General features: G+C 36.4%; 1 protein-coding gene across 2 annotated transcripts in view; it reads right to left on the bottom strand.

Moving 5' to 3' along the window:
- Positions 1 to 25,247, bottom strand: part of MMP16 (matrix metallopeptidase 16) — a 294,522-nt gene that overhangs the window by 201,628 nt on the left and 67,647 nt on the right. The gene's annotated exons all lie outside the window — the stretch shown is intronic.

The following is a 25,247-nucleotide window of genomic DNA, read 5'->3' as shown; positions in this document are numbered from 1 at the left end:
AAGAGAGAGTTCTTCATAGGAGCACAACAAGCATTGGCCATGGCTATTCTCCCAAGGCAGAGCACAGAAGGAGTAGGCATAAATCTGCCATTCCCTAGTCTTTCCCGGGAAGGGGACTAACTACTCCTGCCTGAGAGTCCAGCTTCTAATGAGCACACTAGTGCTGACTGTAATCCTCCCTGGAGACCAGAGGGATCAGTGGGCACCTCCCTGTATTCTTCCTCAGCCTCATTCCAACAATTAAATCAAGTCATCAGAAAATAAAACCAAGTTGCCAGTATCTCTCTGGATTGAAATTGTATATATATATAGCACTCCAAATTTTATAGCAGCTGCCACTCAAAGGATTGTATTGAATTCGTGAGTCACACAGAACTATAGCAAAGAATCAGCAGTTAAGGAGCACATGAAAATTCACCACACCACTAGGAGTCCAGAAGGAGCAAGCAAAATGCCCATCTTCTGGTTTCTTCTGGGAAGAGGTATATAGTCAACTGCACACATGCGCAGCTGCTGCCTAAGGGTCCTGCTTCTAAACAGCCTACATCTAGGTGCTAACTGCAATCTTCCCTTTTGGGACACTGATGGGTCTGGGCATACCCTTCATTGCTGGAAGCCTCTAAAAACAAAGAGAGTGCCTCAGACAAGTGCAAAGGTCTAAGAAGCAATTAGACTTCTTGGGCTATGCTTATTGACAAGCTCATCTCCTACATAAGACCAGTCTATAAAGACTGGAAAAGGTGGCTGTTTTAGCCAACAGGCAAAAACTAAAATGGAGCCAAGGAAAATCAAGAAACAAGGGAATGTGTTTCAAACAAAAGAATAAAATAAATTGGAAGAAACTGATCTTAACAAAACAAAGATAAGTGATTTACTCAGTAGAGTTAAAAATAACAATCACAAAGACGATAGACAAAGTAAAAAATGCAATGCATGAACTAGTGAGAAATTCAATAAAGAGATATAAAACATTAAGAAATAATGAATAGGCGTAGGGGGGTAGGGAGAAAGTGGTGGGGTTATGGACATTGGGGATGGTATGTGCTGTGGTGAGTGCTGTGAAGTGGGTAAACCTGGCGATTCACAGACCTGTATCCCTGGGGCTAATAATAATAAACATTGTATGTTTATAAAAAAAATTTAAAAAATTATAAAAACAAACAAACAAAAAGAAATAATAAATAGAAATCATAGATCTGAAGAATGTAATAACTATGCTGAAAAATCCAAAAGAGGTGTTCATCTACAGACTAAATTAAATGAAAAAAGGATCAGCAAACTCAAAGACAGGACGGTGGAATTCATCTAATCAGAGGAGCAAAAAGGAAAAATAATGAAAAAGAGTGAAAACAGCTTAAGAGACTTACTGATCACCATTAAGCAGAACATGTTTGCAATTACATAGAAGGAGAAGAGTGAGAGAAGGGGGCAGAAAGTTTATTCAAAGAACTAATGGCTGAAAAACCCCCTAAGCTTAGGGAAAGAAAGACATTCAGATCTAGGAAGCCTAAATAATGGCAAAGAAGATGAAGCTAAAGAAATCTACACTGAGATACATTTTAATTAAAATGTCAAAAGTTAAAGTCAAAGAGAAAAATCTAAAAAGCAGCAAGAGGAAAGAAATGTGTTACATAGGAAGAAACACCCTTAAGACTGTGAGCAGATTTTTTAGCAGAAACCTTGCAGGCCAGAAGGCAGTGGGATGATATATTCAAAGTGCTGGGGAAAAAAAAAAAAAACAAAACTGTCGTCCAAGAATATATGGGAAAGTTGTCTTTTAAAAGTGAAGGAGAGATAAAGAGTTTTCCAGAAAAATAAAGCTGAAGGAGATCACCACAACTAAACTTACTTTACAAGAAATGCTTCAAGTTGAAATGAAAGAATATTAACTAGCAACATGAAAATATAAGAAAGTATAAAACTCACTGGTCAAGGTAAGTATACAGCTTAATTCAAAATATTCTAATATGGTAATATAATAGGTGAATAACTTTTAATGCTGTTATGAAGGTTAAAAAACTACGAAAGTATTCAAAGAAAAATAATAAAAATAACTTGCTAATGGATATACAATATAAAAATATGGAAATTGACATCAAAAACATAAAATTTGGGGGGGAGAGGAGAGAGTGTAAAAAGTAGTATTTTGTGTGTTTGATGGTAAGTTGTTAGCAGGTTAAAGTAGACTGTTATAAGATGTAAGCTTCATGAAAACCACACAGTGAGAATTTACTGTAGAAACACAAAAAGTACAGAGAGAAAGGAATCAAAAGATACCACTACCCCAAAAAACCCTCATCAAATCACAAAAGAAGAGGACAAGAGAAGAAAGAAACCAAAGAACTGTAAAACAGCCAGAAAACCTTTATAAGATAGCAACAGTAAGCCCATACCTACCAGTAATTACTTTAAATGTAAATGGACTAAATTCTCCAATCAAAAGACTACTCTTTTGGACATTATATAATAATAAAGGGGTCAATTTATCAAGAGCATATACCAGTGATAAATGTGTCTGAGCGCAACATTGGAGCACCTAAATATATCAAGTAAATATTAAAAGACCTGAAGGAAGAGATGTCAGCAATACTGTAATGGTAGGGTACTTCAAGAGCCACCTTTCAACAATGGATAGATCATTCAGATGGAAGATCAATAAGGAAACTTTGGTCTTAAAATACATATTAGACCAGACAGACCTAACAGATGGATACAGAACATTTCATCCAATAGCAGCAGAATTCACATTTTTCTCAGGCACACATTCTCAAGATAGACCATATGTTCATAAATTTAAGACTGAAATCCTATCCTGCATCTTTTCCAACAACAACAGTGTGAAACTGGAAATCAATTACAAGAAGAAAACTGCAAGATTCACAAATATGTGGAGATTAAACAACATGCTACTGAACAATCAGTAATAGAAATAGAAGAAATCAAAAGGGAAATAAAAAAAATATCTTGAGACAAATGAAAAAGGAAATACAACATACCAAAACTTAAAGAATTAAGCAAAAGTAGTTCTAAGAGAAATGTTCATAGCAAGAAATACCTACATAAAAAACCAAAACTACAAAAAACTGAAACAAAACAAAACCATTTCAAGTAAACAACTGAACTTTGCACTTCAAGGAACTGGGAAAAGAACAAGTTAAGCCCAAAGCTAGTACAAGAAAGGAAGTAACAAAGATCAGAGTAGAAATAAATTAAGACTAAAAAATATACTTAGGACAAAAAACAATGAAACTAAAGATAAAATTGACAAACCTTTAGTTAGATCAAGTAAAAAAGATAGAAGACTTAAATAAATGAAGTCAGATGGGAAAGAGGGGACTTTACAAGTGATAACATAAAAGTATCAAGGATTATTAGAAACTACTATGAACAATTATATGCCAACAATCTAGATAGCTAGAGGAAATGGATAAATTTCTAGAAACATACAACCTATCAAGACTGAATAATGAAGAAACAGGAAATTTCATGAAACCAATTCCTAGTAAGGGGATGAAATTAGTAATCAAAATTGCATATGGTTCAATATATGCAAATCAATAAATGTGATATGCCACATTAACAAAATGAAGGAAAAATTATATGGTCATCCTAATAGATGTAGAAAATCATTTAGCAAAATTAAATATTCTTTCATGATAAAAAATAAACAAACTGAGTATGGAAAGAATGTACTTCAACATAATAAAGGCCATATACGACAAGCCCACTGCTGACATCATAATCATCAGTAAAAAGCTAAAAGCTTTTCTCCTAAGATCAAGAGTAAGACAAAGATGCCCACTTTCACAACCTTTATGCAATATAATACTGGAAGTTCTAGTCAGAGCAATTAGGCAAGAAAAAAAAAAGATATTCAAATTAGAAAGAAAGAAGTAAAATTGTCTTTATCCTCAGATGACATAATGCTGTATCTAGAAAAACCCTATAGACTCCACCAAAATACTGTTGTAACTAGTAAATACAGTAAGTTTACAGGATACAAAAGTAATATACAAAACTCAATTACATTTCTACATATTAACAACAAACTATCCAAAAGAGAAATTAAGAAAACAATCCCATTTACAATAGCATCAAAAAGATTAAAGTACTTTAGAATAAATTTAACCAGAGAGGTGAAAGTTCTGTACACTGAATACTATAAAAGTTTGAATAATGAAATTGAAGACAAAAATAAATGGAAAGATAATCTGTGCTCATGGATTGGAAGAATTAATATTGTTAAAATGTCCATACTACCCAAAGCCCTCTAGACATACAGTGCGATACCTATTAACATTTCATTGTTCATCGAGTTTTTTAATCCTAAAATTCATAAGGAACCACATAAGAACTTGAATAGTCCAAAGCAATATTGAGAAAGAAGAACAAAGCTGGAAGCATCAAGATTCCTGTTTTCAAACTATATTACAAAGCTATATTAATCAAAGCAGTAAGGTATTGAAAAACAGATATATAGACCAAGGGAATAGAACAGCGAGCCTAGAAATAAACCCACATACATATGGCTAATTAATTTTCAGCAAAGGAGCCAAAATATATAATGGGGAAAGTATAGTCCTTCAAATGTTGCTGAGAAAACTGGATATTCACATGCAAAAGAATGAAATTGGACCACTCTCCTATACCATACACAAAAATCAACTCAAAAGATTGAAGACCTAAACATAAGAACTGAAACTATAAATTTTTGCAGAAGGAAACAAAGGGGGTAAGCTCCTTGATATCATTCTTGGCAATGATTTTTTTTTTGGGGGGGGGATTTGATATTAAAGCAAAGGCAACAAACAGGAAAATAAACAAGTGGAATTACATCAAACTAAAAATTTTATGCACATAAAAGGAAACCATCAATCAAATGAAAAGCCAACCTACGGGATGAGAGAAAGTATGTACAAACTGCATAACTGATCAGAGTTTAATACTCAAAATATACATGGATTTATATACCTCAATAGCATAAAAACAAATAATCCAATTAAAATTGGATAAAGCACCTGAATAGACTTTTTTCCACAAAAAACACAGAAATGGCCAAAAGGTATATGAAAAGGTACTTAACATCACTAATAATTAGGGAAATGCAAATAAAAACCATAATGAGATATCACCTTACTCCTGTTCAATATTTATTAATAAAAATAGAGATAACAAATGCCACTGAAATTGTATAGTAAAGGGAACCCTATACAACACTGTTGTATGTTGTATGTACATGAGAATGTAAATTAGTATAGCTACTATGGAAAACAGTATTGAGGTTCCTCGTGAAATTAAAAATAAAACTACCATATGATCCACCAATCCTACTTCTGGATATATGCCCAAGGGAAATAAAATTTTTATCTCAAAAAGGTGTCTGTACTGCCAGGTTTATTGTAGCCTTTTTCACAATAGTAAAGGTATGGAAACAACCTAAGTGTCCACTTATGGATGAATGAATAAAGATAATATGGTGTGTGTGTGTGTGTGTGTGCGCGTGCGTGTGTGTGTGATGTATTACTCAGTCTTCAAAAAAGAAAGAAATATTAACGTTTGTGACAGTGAAACTGGAGGGCGTTATGCTAAATGAAATAAGCTAAACAGAGAAAGATAAATATGCATAGTATCACTTGTATGTAGAATCTTTTTTTTAAAAGATTTTATTTATTTGTCAGAAAGACAGAGAGAGAGAGAGAGAGCGTGCTCACACAAGCAGAGGGAGAAGCAGGCTCCTTGCTGAGCAAGTAGCCCGATGCAGGACTCCATCCCAGGACTCTGGGACCATGATCTGAGACGAAGGAAGATGCTTAACTGACTGTGCCACCCAGGCATCCGTTGTATGTAGAATCTTTACAAAATAAATAAATAAATAAATAAATAAATAAATAAATAAAATCACAGTCATAGAAAGAGAGAGTAGAATAGTGATTGCCATGGGTTGCAAGTAGGGGATATTGGGAGACATTGGTAAAAGGGTACAAACTTTCAGTTATAAGATGAATAAGGGCTTTGCTGTATAACATGTTGACTGTAGTTGGTAATACTGTATTGTATAATTGAAACTTACTAGGATGGTAGAATTTAAGCTTTCTCACACACACGAAAAATAAATATGTGATGTGATGGTTATGTTAATTATTTCAGTTGGGTAAATATTTTTGCACTGTACATGTATATCAAATCATCACATTGTATATTTCAAATATATTATAATTTTATTTGTCAATTACATTTCAATAAAGCTGAAAAAAATAAATGAAGCATTAGGAAAAATACTGTATCTACTTGAGCTACAGGGTAAAATATGTAATATTTTAGACTTGGAAGGAAAATACAAAAGAAAGCTATGGAACCAACTCACGTCAAAATCTTGAAATGAAGATAATAAAACATATATCTTTTGGGAATAGAGCATATATTATATTATATGGGAATATTATATATTATATGGGAATAGAGCATATAACTGTAGGTAGTTGTATTTAAACATGAAAAAAATAGATTTATCACTTTTTCTTTTTACTTTAGTTTCCAAACATTTGTATCTTAAAATTTGTAGTAAAAATTCTAGACAAAAATTTCTAAATCAATAGTCAAATGGTTAGACTGCCTTATCAACAATATACTTTCTGGATATTTCCAGACAAAGATTAGAGTGCAAGAGGACATATTTAAAGCCAAATGATACTTTGCAATAAAGTGTGGACACAGAAATACAAAGAACTGTGCCCAAAAGAAGACTTAAAACCAAGCTCTCATAAATTGTAAAGGGGACAGTACCACAGGAATGCGCTGTTACCAAGTTGTCCACATAGCTTCCACTCAGAGAGGGTGAACTCCCAATCTGAATGCCACGTGCATACCAAAACTGATGGGTTGAGTCCATTCTAAAGTAAAAACAGTACTCTGAAACTGTAAATATAGAAGAACTCTATCACAGGCAATATAAGTCACAGTAATAAAGGCCTTGGGTAGTCACAGTTTAAATACTATGACTAGAAAATTTTGATCTTTAGCCTTCTTCAGGTTAGCCAGAAGACAGTAGTTAATCCTTACATCCATTCAACAGTGAGAAAAAAATGAGAGAGAGAAGAGTGTTAGTATTCTTTTATTCCCGCCAATGGCCTACAGTTGACTAGATAAGTCAGTTGGCTGGAAAGTGACAGTAAATCTATACACATCTTTAACATATCTGAAAGCAAATGCCCTGTTCCCAGAAGCCAAAGTTAACTAAACTTGTAAACATACTTTTCTGGATTCCTCATTCTTCTTAAGAATGTGAGTTTTCAGTCCTTTCAATAAGCAATCATCCTCCTTCCAGCCTCCACTCTAGGCATAAAGAATGGTTCTTCAAAATGAGAGTCACAGATGTTAACAAGTTTTGGAGCAAAAAGATAAAAATATTCCTAAAGTCATCTGGTCATCTTCCTCTACAAAACTTCACTCCTGTCTTCCCGCGTCAGTCTGGAAGATTCTCCAGACTCATGCTAACAGGATCTTCAGGATGATCAAACTTGGTCCAGGCATTGACGAAGTCGACCCCACCACCACCATTTGCGAAGAGATGCCACCCCCCCTTGAAGGCAAGGACAACACGTCACATGAGGAAGAAGTCTTCTAAGTGCTGCCCCTAAGAACTACTTGTACATGTATCCACTACTTTATCTTCATTCCCTCTGAAAATATATTTTCAAGGATTTTTTATTTTTGTTAACATTTAAAAAAATCTGTGTGGCATTACAATAACTACTTAAGGGGAAGATTAGAGATCTTTCTGAATGTGATACTGTGGCATGTAGGAACTAAAGGCCAGCTTGTTTTTCTTTCCTCCTTCCATGCTGGCTTACTTTGACAGGACAAGGTAACATTTGTTATAAGGCATATGTAACCTAATGTTAACTGTGTGGTCTAAAGTGTTTAGCTATCAAGCAGATACCTTAGTAAGACCAACCCCCCCTCCCCACACTGAAGTGGTCTGAGCTATGCCTTGATGTTCAAAAGAAACATACTAGTGAAAACAACTTTCACCTTCTAGGATCTACTTTTTAAATCTCCCATCCTCTGTAGTTATCTAGTACGTTAAACTGAACCAACTTGATGGGAATAACTATGTACAGGGCTTATATCCAAAGAAAAGCACTATTTAGGGTAGCGAAATTATAAGCTTACTTAGGCATGTTGTAAAGCTGTTGGAGGAAGGAACTCACAGGTGTTGTGAGTGGAAATGTAGTGCTCAAGTCCCATTCTGCTGTAAAAGGTTGTTACAAATACAAATGAGTTCAAAATATATATTCTTAAAGTCATATATATTTGTTGAGGCTTCGTTTTGGATAAAATGTCATTAGCAGTCATTCTGTGTGGCATGATTTAGGAAGGCAGAAGGTGCATTTTGCTCATACGTCCACCTGTAGAAGCCACAGGAAAGCTAGGTGCAGAGACCCATCAGAATGAGTCCAACACCTGGTTCTCTCTTCACAACATCCAAGGCTCCATTGTAATTGAAGGTGACAGCAGCCCTGGCTGGCCATTCTTGCTACTAAAGATATCTAATTCCTGCCACAAAGGTCTTCCTAATTTTATTTCTAGTCAGCATGATTTCACTAGAGAAATGCAGCAGCGGAATCTGGAGGAAGATGGAATAAGATCGTAGGAGCTAAAAAAGCTGTATTTAGGGCAGAGTCCTTGGATTTATCATAGCGTTGCATTAAATACTTGCTTTCTGCTGATGTAAGTAAGTTTTTTACGTTAATAGTTGGAAGGAGGCCCAAGCCTTTCCCGAGCTCAGAACTGTTTAGTAAGCAGAGATCTTTTGTGCTGCATGTTAATATAATGTATGACACCATTGTTTCATTTGGGCAACTGCTCAAAAGAGATGAATAATGAACTGCTTTCTAGGTAATAGTCCTCAGGTTGCCTATTGAAGATAATGTAAAGCTCAGGTTGCTCGAGTTTACTCTTACAGCCATTCATTTGAGCCAAAGTATTCAACGGGAGGAAAGTACAAAGCAAAAGACATCTACTATTTAGTATTTTACAAAGGTAAATTAGTTACCAGAATTGTTTTTATTAAAGGTAAAAGTAATGAAATTTTTTTTTAAATTTACCCAGTAAAAAAAATCCTAATAAAGAACCTTTAAATTGAGTTGATGATGTTTCCTTTGCTCAAGGCAAGAGCTGATTACCACTCTCAACATAAATGTTTCTTTGGCCTGAAGCCAGCATTGTAGTCTATCAAGTTACAAGTTCATAAAGGCAAATTTCTAAACAGACTTTCTTTTCTGATCTGTAGAGTTTTACTGCCTTATCTATCTGCAAAAAAACAACCTTATAAATTAGAAAACAAATGAACAAAAAGGATAAGATATTGTTATTATTTTGTGAGTTTGCAGAACTATATCATATTCCCTACAGGATCTTAAATATGACCAAAAACATTTATGGATCTGAATACAAAAGCCACGTCAAACTCTGCGGATGAGGTCCTGAAAACTACTTGCAGAAAAGTACTTTAAGGTCAAGTGGTAAAAACAGGTCCAATTTCCCTTGTGGCCTATGATTCTTTTCCTTTATCATAAATATCCTGGTTACTCTAATGTTTGTTTGTTCTTAGCTAACATGTATTTATTATTGTTTTTTATGTACCGAGCACTGTTGTAAGTACTTTATATTCATTAACTTAAGTCATTCTAACCATAGCCTTATGTTATACATTCTAATACGAGAAAGCCAAGACACAGAGAGGTTTAATAACCTATCAAGAGTCATCCAGCTGATAAAAACTGAAAAAAGTCACCCAGAGTTTGAACACAAGTGGCGCTACTCAGAGTCACGGCTGGCAACTGTTCTAACATTTCTCTTCACTTTCATGACTTTCACAGACATGACCAAAATTATGTGCTCGAAAGGTTTTGAACATATTTGTGCTATTACTCAATTATTATCCCTCCTAGTCTCAGTAGATATTACTCAGATGTCTCTCCAATACCCAGGGATTTATGCTCCTAGCACTGTCAATAAACCTCAGGCCAAACATATGTCCTCAGCTCAAATGAAATATCTCTCTGCTCCTTCCTTCCACACCAACACACCCTGGAATGTGGAGTTTAAGACCCAGACTGATTTAATTTCATTTTGTTTTTCTTCCCAGCTTTTAATACAAAATCTTTATTCTATCCTTGCCATATGTTTTACATGACCCTTTCCCTTTCAACCCTGAAGCTTTCTGTTTTGCTAATTATGCCTAACAGGTGCAATTCTCAATATAGTACAAATATTAAAATAGAAATCCTTCTGGTTCAGGATATGTATTTACCCATGTTCTCACATCACAGCTTTGACCACACAAGGTCCTCTCTGCTTGGGAATCAATAACTACACAAGCTATGCCTCACTATTAAAAGTCGAAGGATAATCTCAGTAGACGACCTTAGGAGTTCCTAAAACATCAGACACGGAGTTTGGCTTTGTATGGGTGTGCTCTCGACAGGCGCAGAAATCAACAGTCACACTATTATGACAGCTGAGCTAGCCTCTTCTCGGCAGACCCTGTATAAGGCAAAGAGAAAGACTTTACCACTGGAACTGTCTCAAAGGAAGAAAGAACAGCTGGAACACTGAATTTCCAAGAATACAGAAGATCACATCGGCATGAGATGGAGAAAGCTGAAAGATTCTCAGCCACATCCACCAAAATGATAAGGTTAAGGACCCAACAAAACTGGGAAAAAATCATTCTTTTATCAGATAAGCAACCGAAGAGTTCTGATTTGTTTAGTGTACTCTGAAGCTGGCATCTTTCGCAGGTTTTCTGTGATGTGGCCGGAGGGGTACTTTTTACAGGGGAGAAACTCAATTTTGGTAAAAAAAAAGACTGATTGCATTGAAATTTTAATGAAATGCTGTGGAGATAACAGGAGAAACAAAATTCAATCCACTCTCGGTGGCTACATGGTTACCTAAAAATACATATTTTATAGTGTGTTAATTATCAAGCACAAGAGCAAATCAGTGATTTGATAATATATTTTGAGTAATACTTAAAATAATATTGGTTAAATCTTATTTAAAACATAGCCTATTATGGGAATTTAAACGTCCTTGACAACGTTAATCAGATATTTTCAAGACAGTGTGATAATGTCAGCATAGATCAGGGGCAAAAAATGTAAAGATTTCATGACATGAATTACTTTATGCTTCTACTCTCTATTTTCTCTCTTCTACAAGTTCTCTGCCTCTAACGGTACATATAAGGCAAAGGATTTCAAAGTCAGATGACATTTTAAAAGATCTTTTGATAAGTACTGTATATAAAGCGAACTATTCCCATTCTGACTAAAATAGTGCTATATTTGCTTTGTCAAAATTTTGAATAATCAGAGGGTAAGCTGGCCCTTTTCAGTAAGAATGTATTTATATTTAATGGTACATTTCATTTGCTTCATGGGCATTAAATTATCCTATTGGCAGGTATGACTGCAAAACATCATACTTCGTAACACAAATAAGTTTTTCTGTGCAAACCATGCATTACAAAAAACATTACAGAGTGTTCCAATGACCTATTTTAATCAAGGACCTACATAAAGTGTTCCTTCTTTATTTCAGTATATTCAGTAATGGCATATTGGTTAAAAAAAGAAAAGTGAGGAAACTAGAAAGATACCTAGATTTTTATTTCAATGTCCTATTTATAATTATCTATTTTATATTCTAATTTAATATTTGTCATTCAGGTGTCTTGTTGAGCTGCAGATCAAATGTTTCTATGAACTACTTGTTATATGTAGAAAATCGAATCCATCAAATAATTTGGTCCTATCCAATTCAGTAACATATACCTATCTACATCTTGTACAGCACACCTGAGGACTAGAGTGCATGAATGCCTCTGTGTGATAGGTAAAATGATGAGCAGAGTGGCTGATCTGGTCACCTTAAATACTGTGTAGCTATCTCACATCAACTATTAAGACGGTTGAAAATAAAATTTCAGTTTGGTGGCATATCATCTGCACATAAAGAGAGTTCTTATAAAACTCTACGGAATGATAAACACCACCCAGCCCCCTTTTTCACCTCAGTTTATAGTAGAATGCTTATGGAAACATTTGATGCAACCAGAACAGTGTATACCAAAGAGCCGGGCATGTGCTCCAGAACTAAAGGAGGAAAAGAGAGTATGCAATATAGTGGGGGTGGAGGATTTAATTCTACTGTTGTTTAAGGAAAATAATACATTAGGAACCATGGGATACCACTTAATTAGAGTAACCACCTTTTCCAGTGGTTATTTCAATCCAGCAAAGTCAACTATCTGAACATAGTTCTAAAATAAGAAATATACCAAACATTGTTTCCCAAAAGTGTAAAAATAAATTTCACAAAATTGGGCAGAGTTTCATTCCTCAAATTAAGCTTCACTTGTGTGTATTTACTCTTTTTTATATAACTCTAAATAAAATGGGTAACCTTTTATTTAAACTATTACAGAACAGGGGCGCCTGCGTGGTTCAGTGGGTGGGGCCTCTGCCTTTGGCTCAGGTCATGATCTCAGGGTCCTGGGATTGAGCCCCGCATTGGGCTCTCTGCTCAGTAGAGAGCCTGCTTCCCCCCTCTCTTTCTGCCTGCCTCTCTCCTTACTTGTGATCTCTCTCTCTCTGCCAAATAAATAAATAAAATCTTTTTAAAAAGAAAGTATTACAGAATAAAACAGAGAATCAGGGATAGCAGTTCTTTTTAAAGATAGATCTATCTATCTACTTGAGAGAGAGCGTGTGCACGTGAGAGTGAGCACAGGGCGGGGGGGAGGGGAGCAGAAGGAAAGGGAGAGAAAGTCCTAAGCAGACTCTGAGCTGAACACAGAGCCCCACGCAGGCCCAGTTTCATACCCCTAAGATCCTGATCTGAGTGGAAACCAAGAGCTGGACTCTAAAGTGACTGCACCACCCAGACCCCAGAACAGAAGTTCTTCTGAAGGCATAAGAAATAATAATATCCAGTTAATAAAGAATAAAACTATTAAATAGTTCCAAGAACTACAAAGGCATAATGCGGCAAAGTCAGAAATATTCACTATGATTACCTTACGTCTTCACTAAGTGTTTAAAATATACTCAGAGGACATGTTTAATACAATAGGAAAATGCAAAGTAATTTTAAAAGAGTCTCAACAAAAGTATACTGGAGGGGCACCTGGGTGGCTCAGTGGCTTAAGCATCGGACTCGATTTCAACTCAGATCATGATCTCAGGGTCCTGAGATACAGACCCGTTGTCAGGCTCCAGGCTTAGCTGACAGTCTGCTTCTCTCTCTCTCTCTCTCTCCATTCCCTCTCCCTCTGCCCCTCCCCTATCTTTAAAATAAATAAATCTTTAAAAAATTATATTGGAAAATTTATTTTATTATGTTCAGTTAGCCGGCATATAGTACATCATTAGTTCTCATAGTAGTGTTCAATGATTCATGAATTGCATGTAATACCCATTCCACAGGAATATTTCCTACTATAAAGCACTTTCAATCTTATCATTTTTAGAATTTTTAAAACTTGAATAACGTAAATTGTTACCATGATGCTAGTTTTCAGAAACAGCCTATTAAGTACCCCGGGGTAGGGGGAGTGAAACAGACGTGGCAGCCACCGGGGAAACACATGATACAGAAGAGTCTGCCCTAGTGCACCACCAGCTGTCACTGAGCAAGCACTCTTTGCCACGGATCACAGGGCAAGGCTCACAGACTAGAGAACTCAACAGTGTGCTTCCCAAAAGAACTTCTTCCCTCCAATCCAGGAAAGGGTACATAAAAGGAGAGGGAGATTGATAATAAAAAGGTGGGAAGACCCTGGGGCAACTTCAGATGCAGCAGTCCAGAGAAAAGGCAAGTCCTGGGTCATGGATGGAGGACAGGTACGAGGGATACTGGTTGTCCTTTCTCTCCACCTTGCTCTGGACCAACCATTAATCACTTCATTACCATTCCCAGCTGCAGTCATAAAGTCACGGGAAACATGGCAGAGTATGTGTGCCCAGCTGTCCACAAGCATCTCCTCCCACTACCATTTCTTACCACAATGCTTAGGACTCTGAGGTTCTCAAATGTGGCTACACGTTGACTTTACCAAGGCAACTTTGAAAAACCTGAACCTTGGGTCCCATACCAGGCCAACTGAATCAGAAGAGGAGAGGAAGAGATTCAGCAAGCAGAGTATATTTAAAAAATCTCTCCAGATCATAACACTCACTATCCTGAGATGCCTGCCTCACCCTTGCACACGCACAGCTCCCAAAGACTGGGAGACAAAAGCTGAAAGCTGGGGCTTCATTAGCTGGTAATCTCTGCAGGTTACACCCACCTAGAACACAAGCTTTGTAAAAGAAAGACCATGTACAGAACCATCTATACCATATGATACAGAATGAATGAATTCGGGCAGGACAAATATTTAAAATAAGTATACAGAAGACCATCAAAGGATAAGAGAAAAATTTGAATATCTGAGCAGGCGTTAAGAAGACAGAATAAAAACACAACTGGAGATATCAGGTGCAAAAAATATATTTGTAGAAATAATAAACTCAACATATTGACTGAAGAGTAGAACGGTTCAGGGTGAAGAATGAATTAGGGAACTGGCAACATAGATTAAGCATCAGGGAAGAATAAACAAAAAATGTAAAGAAAAATTTCAGAGATACAGAAGACAGGCAGGGAGAAAAAAGCTAAGGTTCCCACATGTGTCCTCTGCCTCTTTACTGGAGAAGCTCTATTTCCTTAATCCTCCTGGATTAGCCCCATGGCCTCTAAGACCTCCAGTATTTCCACTCTGGATTTCCAAGGACAGTAATTTCTCACGTATCTGTTCATCACAATACACGCAGAAGGACTTGACTAGTGAAATGTGGTAGCACCAAGATTTCTGAATTGAGAACAGGAAAAAGGAACTGTCCCCCAGGTAGAAGGTGATGAAAATAATTTTGTTCCTGGAGTCACCTTGGACATAGTTAAAAATAAACTTTCAGTGTGTTTCCCTATCACAATACTGTTAATATTACTACAGCCAGTTTCCAGAACTTCAAAGAGTATTTTCACCAAATTAAATTTGAAATTCCACTTATTATGATTTGGGAGGAAATCTCATATTTGATCTGTTAAAAAAGAAAGGAAAGTTTATAAGCAACACAACTCTTTAAATAAGAGTTGGGCTGGGACAGATCAAAGTTTAAAGATCTTTGGCAAAGCCTGGAACCAGCAACCCAGCAATCCTAGAGACAATAGGGGGCACCAGAGGGCAAAAACAGATAAAATCGCAGGATATAGAAGAGTCCAAAGTTCACAATGTCATTTGAAATGCCTGGGGTAGGGGAGGGTCAGCATAAAGAGGGTCAAACTAATGGGGACTGAAGCGAACTTAACTAAAAAGCCAAATCTGGAAGTCAGAGAGGCAAGAATGAACATAAATAGGCCCTGATAAGAAAGGGGCACTTATGTGCTGTGCTCAGCAACTGCTCAGGAATTACACAGTTCTTTGTCACTTGCCTTTACGTTCAGCAGAGGTCTGATGAATGGCTGAAATGAAGCAAAGTAAAGATGGAAAAAAAAGTCATGAAGGCCTTTCAGATATTACAATTATACTCACATCACGTTCTAAACACAAAATTCATCTCTTAGAACACTTACCCTTTTTTCTTCTATCTTCTATCTTTTTTTTTTTTTTAAGATTTTATTTATTTATTTGAGAGAGAGAGAGAGTGAGAGAGAGGGGAGAAGGTCAGAGGGAGAAGCAGACGCCCCATGGAGCTGGGAGCCCGATTCGGGACTTGATCCCAGGACTCTAGGATCAGGACCTGAACCGAAGGCAGTCAGTCGTCCAACCAACTAAGCCACCCAGGTGCCCCCACCCTTTCTGACTCCAGGGTAGTCTCCCCCCTTTAACACCCATATGCCAAAAGGGACCTTTAACTTGTACTGATTCAGGAATAGAGAAGCTACATTCTACTGACTGACAGCTAACAACGTCCTTCTCCCGGCCAGACAGATACTTCCCTGGAGTATCATTCCCTTTTCCTCGGCCAACACCTCCTCCAGGCAGTGACTTAAAGAAGGGAAGCAAGAATCCTAGTGGATGCAGACTCCTACACCATAGAGTCAGGATGAAAGGAGAGAGGGGTTGGCATAAAGATGGAATTCTGTCTCTGTCCAACAAAGTATGTTTCTAATATTCCAAAGCAATACAGCTCAGCTAGGAAGCAGATTTTAAGAATCTGTTTTTCAGCAAGCACTGAAGTGCTTAACTAAGTTAAATATAATGTTCCTTAAAATATTTTTTTTTGTTTCTTTTCTTTCGTTTTGACACTATTTGCATAGATTAATGGTCTAGTTATATAAGCGAACATTCATCTTTGTAACCATCTTACCTACTTTTCTATCAGCTGCTTCTACGAGACCAGTGCTCTAACCCCTGAGCTACGGAGCCTATCAGCTGCTTCTATTTCCCCATCATTCAAAATAGGCTCTAGCCATAGAGAGCAACAATTTCATTCCCAAATTATTTCATTTCTTAACATTTTGGTTAAACATGTATTTTCCGTGCCCAAAAGGCTTTACTGCTGCCTTGCAAATTTCTATTGCATTTTCATGATCTAACTTCAGAGATCATCAGTGCTTAATGGATTCCTAAGCAGAAACTTTGCAAAGCTTTGCATAAACCTCAACTGTATAGAATATATTGCACCAGAGTATATTTTTTTCTTTAAATAGCCTGGGCACAAGAATCATGTCTTTCTTGGTTTTCAGTTCTAAGCGCCTGATACAATGTCAGTATGGAAGACACTCTAAATAATTCTACTATTGAGAGCTAATATTAAGAAGATTGAAAATTTCCAAACTTTTCATTTCCTTGAATAAAAATCCATAAAAGTTTAAAGGTGACACTACAACTATTAATTTCACTTTACAACCACTTAATCAAATGTGAGCAATTTTATTTTTCCTTGGGAAAGCCCAGAGGGAGCTCAACGATTAAATCTGATTGTTTTGTAGACTAATGACCAAATCATCAACAATAACCAACTTAATATAAAATATGCAAAAAGATAATTGGTAAATGATGAAAATATTTTATCTCCTAAAATTCATATTAAACACGTTTAAGAATGTCATTAAGAGGTCCCTGAAATTTATCAAAGCAGCCCCAGTGTCTCTAATTCTTTGATGTAGTTTTATACTCCTCTAGTGTTTATGACACTCTGATAGTTGCAGTTTTCCTATGGTGCATTGTACTAGCCCTTTTTCCACACATGCTGTTTCTAGCTCATGGTGTTCATTATCTTAATGGACAATTACAGCTCTCCAACTGATTTCTCAATCACTACAGTTAATAGGAAGATTTTCTTTATTGCCTACACTTTTAGCTCTTGAATAGCAAATGCATTTTACTTATTTCCCCTTTGAACTATTTTCCCAGTTTCACTAAAAACAAACCAATACTCTATCTGTCAAACATAAAGAATGGAGAAATAAAGTTCCAAAACCCAATATTCTGAGATAAAAATAAAGTTGAATAGCATTTTTAATAGGAAAATTTCAGGAAAAAAAGTGTTTTTTTTTCTGCTTTTTAACAAGAGAAAAGAATAAAATGTGACAAAATTGAACAGAGTTGCAGGAATTTAAGTGACATTTCACCTCTTCTTTCAGACTTTTTAATTATATCCTTCAAACATTTTTAAGGGCACAATAAAAATTAAATGAACTTAAAACTCTCCTCAGGATATTTAGCCTTAACACTTTGGGCCAGTCAAAGCAACATAATTGGTTACACAACTGTAATATAAATTTCCCTGAGTGGTGTATGTACTTGTTGGGGAATCTAGAAATTTTTAATAGTTATTTTCTCAAAGTAAGAGCAAAGCATCTTAAAATTTCTTTTTCAAAAGAAGCCAATGTGAAGTAGCAGTCATATACACCAGAGTTCAGTGTCAAACATAAATTCCAATGACATATTCTCTTCAATGAGCATGTACCACATACTGGTCACTTCACAGACATCATCTATAGGCCTCTACACATACAAAACAGACACAGAATGGCTAAGCAACTTTTTGAAAATCACACAGCTAATAAATGAATGATCTGGGATTCAAAATCGAATCTGTCTTCACACTACTTCTTGCTTCCTTTCAATAGCAAGAACTACACAAGGATTACATAGGACCCTTATTTTGGATTTTAAGGAGTTCTTCTTAAAACTGACCTTGAATTTCCAAACCGATCATGGCCCTTTGGCAAATCTGTAATTCCTGGGCTCTAAGTTAGTTGCTGGAAGACGCTGAATGAAAATATTTGAAAAATGGTATGCACCACTAATTTTTTAAAAAAGAGATTTATTTATCGAGAAAGAGAGAGAGAGAATGTGCATGCAAGAGGGTTAGGGGCAAAGGGAGAGGGAGAGAGAGAATCCCAAGCAGATTCTGTGCTGAGTGTGAAGCAAATGCAAGGCTCCAGCCCATGACCCCAAGATCATGTCCCAAGCCAAAACCAAGAGTTGGAGGCTTAACCAATGGAGCCACTCGGGGCCCATGCACCATTAATTTTTGTTGGTAGTTTAATACATGGATTTCTATGTAAAATAATAAATGAATAAAATTACAGCCTTTCTTTTCTACATTTCATGTAAATACCTATAAATCTATTCAGTATCCAACTTTCCATTTCTAGTATTCACAACTTACAATTTTAACTTTTATTATTGTTTTCCCACTCATCGCATTTTTCCCCCAAGTATATGACCCGTTCTTTTCTGACAGTTTTCTCTATTACCTTAAATAAGTGATGAAATACCAGTGTCACTGTTTTGTTATAATATTTTTTTAAAAGAGTTTATTTATTTATTTGAGAGAGAGAGGGAAAGAGCACAAGCAGAGAAGAGAGGGAGAGGGAGAAGCAGACTCCCCACAGAACGGGTAGTCCGACAGGGCTTGATCCCAGGACCCTGGGATCATTGAGTCGAAGGCAGACGCTTAACTGATTGAGCCACCCAGGCACCCCCTTCAAATGATATTTTTTATAGTTTCTGTTAAATGAGTATTAAGTATACTTGTGCACCAAAACCATTTTTTTTTCCTTTTTTTAAAAAAATTTTATTTATTTTTTAAATTTCTTTTCAGTGTTCCGGAACTCACTGTTTACGTACCACACCCAGTACTCCATGCAATTTTCTGTGGATATTTACTTAGGAATGAAATTTCAGGATATAGATAACCTAGATGGCTGCAGTCACTCATTCTTGCTGTATAAAAATAGTATTTAATTCTTGTTCTTTTCTTCATATCCAATGGGCACACACATCTAAAAAATAATAATTGAATTGCATTCTCTCTGTATTTTTGTATCACTCTACAAAGTTGACTGGTTATAAATTGAGTGTAAAGGGAGAGTCTGTAAAACTTTGGTACATAAATGATAATGCAAATTAGGTATCCTGACATCTAAGCCAAACAGATTTGGGGAAAACAAAAACAAAAACAAAAAAACCCACTTGCTAACCAAGTAGATTTGAAAAATAAATGAGCACATGTCTGCAAACTAGTTCAGAACACTTATAAGATAGAAATGAAATTCTGATAAGTTAATTCCTTAGAAAGATAGTTGCTTTCTTAATTAAAATTCAGTTTTCTTTCTTTCCATCTACTCCTTCAACTTTATAATATATTTATCAGTTATTTGCAGGAATCTTGATTAAATAGCATACCCAGCAGCCATTTGACACTCTTAGTACTATGATGGTCATTGATACTATTCATTTAAAAGATACTGTATATTTTTCCAGGCCTTTTATATACATTTAGTTTTATATACATTTATATATATTTGGTCATCACAATATCCTTCATAAAACAGGATTTTCCTGGAGGTAGAATAGAATCCCCCACTTTTAAGTGTGGGCTATGTGCAGTAATTTCTTTCCAAAGACTGTAATATGGAAGGGGGAAAAAGTAATTTTGTGGTATGGAACTCTGAAAAACACGACCTCAGCCAAATGCTCAAGATTGACATCAACAGTATAAGTCATGCTGACAGGATGTATTGTTAATACAATGTAATGAACATGGTACTTTTCCACTGTGGTCTTCCTCTTAACACTGGTAAGTTCAGTCTAATTATGAGAAAAACATTAAACAAGTACCAATTAAGGGACATTCTACGAAAACATCTGATACTCCCCAAAAGTGTCATAGTCATCAAAATAAGGAAAATCTGAGAAACTGTCACTGTAGCAGAGAGCTGCTAATGAGAGATGGCAACTAAATGTAATGTGGTATCCTGGATGAGATCTTAGAACAAAAGTTGGATGGCATATAAACTAAGTAAATCTGAATAATGTGTTCTGTAGTCAATAGCAGTGTATCAATCTTGGACCATTAACTGTGTATGGCATATGTACCATACTCATATAAGATGTTAAAAATAGGGGACACTAATTCTGGAGAATACAGGATTTATCTGTATTATCATCATAACCTTTCTATAAATCTAAATTTATTTTTAAATTAAAAATTTATTTTAAAAAAGGAGTGAAGAATTCAAACACACACACATACACACAACACAACATGCACACAAGTGTGCACACACATCCTAAGTTATAGTTACAAAACAGAGCTTTTCTGAGATCTGGTGATCTGCCTAGATCATTAATAGAAGCTGAATTTAAACCAAGAGCAGATTTTCAAACCTAAAAGTAAAGGTTTCCTCTAATATAACTGAACTTCTCCTTGAATAGCATGCATTGTAAATAGAGGTTTGATACATCCATTTGAGTTAAAAATAAATAGATCCTTACTTGCCAATAGATAAGCAGGAAGAGAAGGGTTAATTGTAATTTTTAGTATATGTGAATCAAACACAGAATATTCCTGCATTCACACACACCAATGATGGACAGCAGCAAGAGTCTAATTTTGCCATAGTAAAGCATACAGCTTGGGTGGTTTTGTTTTGTTTTAATGGTGGAATCCAATCATTTAGATGCCAATTTCTGCAGCGATGGCTTTAGGGAACTTTTCTGCAGATACTGAGTTTCATTTTCTCCTACTCTATCTTTTCATTTATCCAGAGGTCATTCTTATCTTTCCTCTTGGTTGAACCTCAAGGTTGTCGCAGCTTATCTTCGTAATGTCTCTGCACCTGGTGTCCCTGATCTTATTAAAACAGCTCATCTCCTGTTTTCAGCTTGTGAATTTTCCTAGGCACTATTTTTAACCCATTTTTTCTTCCTTCACCAATTCTGTTATATAGTTGAATATTTTCTAAGCCACGCCATGTTATAATCAGTAATGTTCTAAATGCTTAAAAAATAAGGGGAAATGCTACTACTATATTATTCATCAAAGACAGGACCGCACTCTAAAATTAATAAATAAATCTAAAAAAAAAAAAAGAGTACCTGACAAAATTACTAAGTTTTATTTGTAGAAAACAATTTTATTAATTTACAATTAGCCTGTATCTAACAAGAATCAATCTTTCCAGCTAGATGAATGGGCTAATGTTCTTTCTTTCCAAAACGAAAAACTGAATGGTAAAAAGGATTTCCCATAACAAGCTGCGATGTTGAATGACCTACACATGTGAGCATGTAAACTAATGCTTTGTTTTCTCTTTTAAATAAAGCCTCTTCTGAGGTAGGATTTTAACCTCTTTCCCAGCCTAGGAAGGAGGGTCCAAAGACATCTAGAATATAGTGAACTTGTTCCTGAATCTAACCCTAACTTTTACATACCCAAAACCCTAAATATTGGCCACTAAATCAGTATAGCCACACAGAATAAGAGCAGCCAAAAGATACTGTTGTTAACACTACTGAGGACCCTTGGTGCTGAGCAACAATCTGTATCTTTCTGAGTCCTCTCTGACAAGTCAGTGGTCAACATTAGTCACTGACCCTACTTCCTATGTCCATCCACTATAGCAACTGCTCCAAGAGATCAACATCTGGAGAAACAGTTTCAGGAGGCTTTGGGATAGAGATCGGGAAGCAGAGCACAGGGGCAGAGTCCTGAGCACCAGTGTACAAAGGTCTTGATGGAAAGGAAGAGTTCTGGGCACTGCTAGTGCTTGGGAAGGTGGGAAGCGGAGGGTCGTCTTCAGGATATTAAGCCAGGCAGTGACCCAGTGGGACTGGTTTCTTTGATTGCTCAGTTCTGCATTCCCAACCCTAACTTCCATCTCTTCACTTATGTCAAAGAAAAACCAGAGCTAGAAAATAATTAAAGCAGTAAAGACAGATGTTATTCAAGACTATTACAATAGGGGAAAAGAGTCCTCAATATGTAACTGAGCTCAATTCCAAATACAGCATGGACAAATGAGAATTTAGAGCCATGGAGAGGGGTGGGGATCAGAAGATGAAATATTACTAAGAGGAACCATGGGGTTCTAGATAAAAGGGATTCTTGTGATCAGGTAACGTCTGAAGGATGATGGAGGATAAGCAACCTGATCATTGGATAAATTGGGTGATCACATCAAGGTTGGGGAGATACTGGTTAAATTGATCTAGTAGTCAAGGAAGTGCACAGATGGGCCTATATAAAGATTCAAGATTCTGGTTAGAGTTTAGTCAAAAAAAGAACCTTTGTCAAAGGATAGAAGAGACGTTCTTTTCTTTGAAGAAGAGAAGAATATATATAAGTTTGTTTCTCATTTGGTTGCCTTCTGTTCATTAAGGACCAAATTGAATGATCTGTTGGGGCCTGGTAGTAAAGGGTATTTGTTGGATGGTATTCGAAACCAGGCATTTAATGAAGGAAGTTTAAAAATCCACTTTTGAAATCCAGAGGTAAGCCAGTTAAGATTTCTAGATGCTGGACCTGAAGTAACATTAGATGGTGGAGTGAGAACAGTACTGACAACCCAGCAGAGTACCTGGTTTGCAGTCTGAATGTCTCTTGTGTTGGCACAGGTGTACTGCTGAACTTTCTGAGTACCCCAAAGAGCAGCAGGCACAGAGGTTGCCCACACATGATCTGTTATGGGGACTTTCTACCAAGTCATCTGACTTCAGTTTGCAGGGCTTTAGGAAAAGAGTTTTAGTTCACAGTGATTTCAAGTCAGAAGGGAGAAAGAGATGGCATTAATTTGGAGAGATGGAGCCCACTATGGGAGGAAACTAGAATTTGGGATCCAGTCTAGTTTACAGGGAGATAACAAAACCTTCAGGCAATGAACAGGACTAGAATCTACTATCCATAAAGACATGCTATGATTTTTCCATTGAAACATAATTTTTCTCTCTGAAATCACTCCCATTTCTATCAAAGTAAAATCATTTTGCTTGCAAAATAAGTCTCTTCTCTTTAAACTTGGCCTGATTATTTATATAAGTGCAGCAAGAATAGTGACTGACTACATGGGTCTTTTGGGTTTACTCTGCTTGAACTCCTTTTTCATTGTCAGTTTTGGATTAGACTTAGAAGCCTCTCAAGGCTAGGAATCCACACAAAGGAGTCACCGGCAGACCTTGCTTGAAACACCTATAAATTTGAGTGAATTTTTTTCTTCTTGAGGTCCTCAAAATATCCTGAGGTCCCTGCACCTGCCAGGAAGTGATCTTCCTTACTCATCTACAAAGCTGGAAATTCTACACACAAGATACCAGGCAGTTTTTCAAAGCGTGTGTTGGGGGAGGGGGGAGGCTTTATTGACTCCACAGAGTCAACCATAGTTCCTTCAAGTTATCTGGTCATACTCGATTATATACACATCTTTCTCAAATATGATATTCCAGTCAAAGTCTTGGTATTATAATTAACATTTCCAATTGTGTCCTGTATGAGAAGAACAGATTCTTACTAAACTTACACAAATAACTATATTGCCATGAAAATAAGAATACCCTATAAAAGCTTCTAAAGTCTAGAGGGATCAGATAAGGAGTAAAAGAGAAATGTTCCAATCCTGTCCATAACACTATCATTTACCAAATTGTTTTAAGCTATACAGAGCTGAAGAGAAGAGGGAAAACACTTCCATAAATCTGGAAAACAAAAGATTAAAGAACCAGCAATATTTCAAACAAAAACTCATAAAAGCATAATCATCTTTGTCAGCTTATTTAATTCCATATACTTGATTCTTGGTTTGCCTTGATCTCAGGAATCCAGCTTTTCTATTAGAGTTCTGAAAATTCTTAGTTCAATGGTATGATTTTAAATATTTTATTTATTTAAGTAATCTTTATACCCAATGTGGAGATTGAACTTACAACCCCAAGACCAAGAATTAGATGCTGTACCAACTGAGCCAGCCAGGTGCCCATCAGTTCAGTGGTATGATTTTTTTTTTTTAAGATTTTATTTATTTATTTGTCAGAGAGAGAGGAGCGAGAGCGAGCACAGGCAGACAGAGTGACAGGTAGAGGCAGAGGGAGAAGCAGGCTCCCTGCCAAGCAAGGAGCACAATGTGGGACTCGATCCCAGGACGCTGGGATCATGACTTGGGCTGAAGGCAGCTGCTTAACCAACTGAGCAACCCAGGCGTCCCCAGTGGTATGATTTTAAAGTTATCAGAAATCTGTACTTATCAGAGTTCTTTGCATGAATTTCTTAGATGAAGCACTTTTACAGAAGTATCACAGTAAAACTGATGCTAACACAGCTTCTGTTCTTTATGGAGACAAGCCTCTCACAAACTGAGAAGTCTAGGGCTCTAACCCAGCTTCTGTTTGTCTAGGACTCTAACCTAGCTTCTAGAGTATACTCAGTCTGAAGAATCAAAATTTGTCCCTACCAGCTTCATTGGATGTGTGAACAGAGCAAGGGTTTAGCAGTTGGATTCACCAAACAGACCTCTAATCAATCAATCATCAATGAAAACAAAAAAGTTCAAAGATATGTACTTAAGGCCTAGGTGAGTGGTCAGGGTAGTCCAATGATAAGCTGATCCTGTCTGAGTCAGGGCAGGAGAACTGTCAAAGAAAAGCCAGGGCTGGACAGTAGTGAATGTAGTAAAACCAGATTTTCAGAACTACTGCAATAGGGAATAAGAGACCTTAGTATGGAACTGGGTTTAATTCTGAATACTCAGCAAAGGACAAGGTCTAAGGAACCTGGCAGGTGTCATGGGATGGAAAATTACTAAGAAGAACCATCAAGGATGAGGGAGCTCTGGCTAAACCAATGGAACAGGATTCTTATTGAAGCCAGAGTAATAATACATCCCTTGAAAGATGGTGAAGGTTGAGG

Source organism: Mustela putorius, unplaced genomic scaffold (genome assembly GCF_011764305.1).
Source record: "Mustela putorius furo isolate JIRA1106 unplaced genomic scaffold, ASM1176430v1.1 tig00003846_pilon_pilon_pilon, whole genome shotgun sequence".
NCBI lineage: Eukaryota > Metazoa > Chordata > Mammalia > Carnivora > Mustelidae > Mustela > Mustela putorius.
The sequence above is the reverse complement of the archived record's forward strand: the minus strand, read 5'-3'. Positions and strand labels throughout refer to the sequence as shown.